The sequence below is a fragment of the Mus caroli genome, unplaced genomic scaffold, assembly GCF_900094665.2.
Source record: "Mus caroli unplaced genomic scaffold, CAROLI_EIJ_v1.1 scaffold_17123_1, whole genome shotgun sequence".
Classification (NCBI taxonomy): domain Eukaryota; kingdom Metazoa; phylum Chordata; class Mammalia; order Rodentia; family Muridae; genus Mus; species Mus caroli.
In genome coordinates, this window is record NW_018388950.1 from 21,651 (window position 1) to 23,940 (window position 2,290).

The 2,290-nt window shown below is 38.2% G+C and overlaps 1 pseudogene; it reads left to right on the forward strand.

Moving 5' to 3' along the window:
* Window positions 1-629, forward strand: part of LOC110287865 — a 1,493-nt pseudogene extending 864 nt beyond the window's left edge.
* Window positions 630-2,290: the final 1,661 nt, after the last annotated feature.

Here is a 2,290-nt window from a genome sequence, read left to right on the forward strand (position 1 = left end):
CTTCCATCAGATTTGATGGGGCCCTGGATGTTGAGCTGACAGAATTCCAAACCAACCTGGTACTCTACGCTCGAATTTACTTCCCTCTGGCCACTTATGACACTGTCATCTCTGCTGAGAAAGCCTACCGTGAGCAGCTTTCTGTAGCAGAAATCACCAGTGCCTGCTTTGAACCAGCCAATCAGATGTTGAAATGTGACCCTTGCCATGGTAAATACATGGCTTGCTGCCTGTTGTAGCGTGGTGATGTGGTTCCAAAATATGTCAGTGCTTCCATTGCCACCATCAAGACCACGTGTACCATCCAGTTTGTGGACTGGTACCCCACTGGCTTCAAGGTTGGCATTAATTACCAGCCTCCCACTGGTGGTCACCTGGCGAAAATCCACAGAGCTATGGGCATGCTGAGCAACACCACAGCCATTGCTGAGGCCTGGGCTCACCTAGATAGCAAGTTTGATCTGACTTATGCTAAGCATGCCTTTGTGCACTGGTATGTGGGTGAGGGCATGGAGGAGGGGGAGTTCTCTGAGGCCCGTGAGGACATGGTTCCCCTCGAGAACGATTATGAGGAGTTTGGTGTGGATTCTGTGGAAGGCAAGGGTGAGGAAGAAGGAGAGGAATGCTAAATTAAATGTCACAAGGTTCTGCTTCCACAGGGATGTTTATTCTGTTCCAACATAGAAAGTTGTGGTTTGATCAGTTAATTTGTATGTGGCAATGTGTGCTTTCATACAGGACTGACTTATGGATGATTTTTCAGAGACCCAAGCTGTCCACTTCACTGACAGGTTTTAAATAAAATACTCCCTCTCTTAAAAGAAAGAAAGAGAGAAATTATGTTTTCAAATAGAGTCTTTTATTTAGAATATAAAACAAAAAATGCAAAATCAATAAAATCACATCAGTAACATTATAAACAGTTTGATCTGAACAAGAGAAAATGTACACGTGGATAATTTCCTGAATAAGGCATAAAGAAGACACAAACAGATTTTTAAAAATTAAACATCATGACTTGCTATAGAAAGTCGTTTTAAATCTATATAAGGTATGGCACAATTTAAAATATAGTATTAGCCTCCTGACAGTAAGGATTCAAGAGAAGTGGATGCTCGAATGTTTTTCATGGAACTACAAAGTGATAACACTAAAAAGTACTTTTGCAAATGTTTCTACCACTAAAAGAAGAATTATAATACAAATCAAGTTTAAAAAAAAAAAAACCTTGAGTACCATTACAGAGAAATGAAAACTCATTTTCACACCAAAACTAGTAAAAGAAAAAAAATATTTGATAAGTGTTCTTCCAGAAATAGCTAGAACTCAGTAAGTGCTTAAATGTTCCTCATCTAGTAATTGGGGAACTGGGGGTCTTCAATACCAGGAACTTCTACTTGTAGGCAAAGAAAAGCTAATTCTTCGTGCACACAGCTTGGAAATACAACAGAGTAAAATACGCCCAAAGCAAATTGTACATATTGTGTGAAAATTTTTCTGTAGTGCTTGCTATGAGTTGGGGGAGGGGTAATAACACCACTGAGTTTTGTGGTAGCAGTTCAGGTGAATACATGAATATGGTTCTGAAAACACAGATAATTTGCATGACCAATATTCTTAGAGAAACTGCACATACACACACAACATCCACTGAGGCAAATAGATGCAAATGAGCTCATTAATAATATAAAAATTCTTCAATTTCCTCACTTGTTATAAAGGATAGCAACCAAATAGAAGGTTGTGTGCAAGGTGCACAAGTTACTGCCTATACATTTTTGACAATTTGCTATGAGTGTACAGCTAATTGAATATAGAAAATTTTAAAGGTCTTTTGGAAACATTGACTTGAGATGCAATCTCTCATAAAACAACAAGAGTTATGTCTCCCTCTACTGGAAGAAATTCAGGATGACACTCGAGCACGTTTTGAAGAAATCAGGAATGGGATGATTATAAAGCAGTTTGTGCTTATTGGAAGAATCATACTGACTTTTATCATGAATGGGTGTTGGATTTTGTCAAATGTTTCTCAGCACCTAATGAGATGATCATGTAGTTTTTATCTTTGAGTTTGTTTATATAGATGATTAAGTTGATAGATATCCATATGTTGAACCAGTACTGCATACCTGGGATGAAGCCTACTTGATTATGATAGATGATCATTTTGATGTGTTCTTGGAGTCGGTTTTCGAGGATTTTATTGAGTATTTTTGCGTTGATATTCGTGAGGGAAATTGCTCTGAAGTTCTCTTTCTTTGTTGAGTGTTTGTGTGGTTTAGGTATC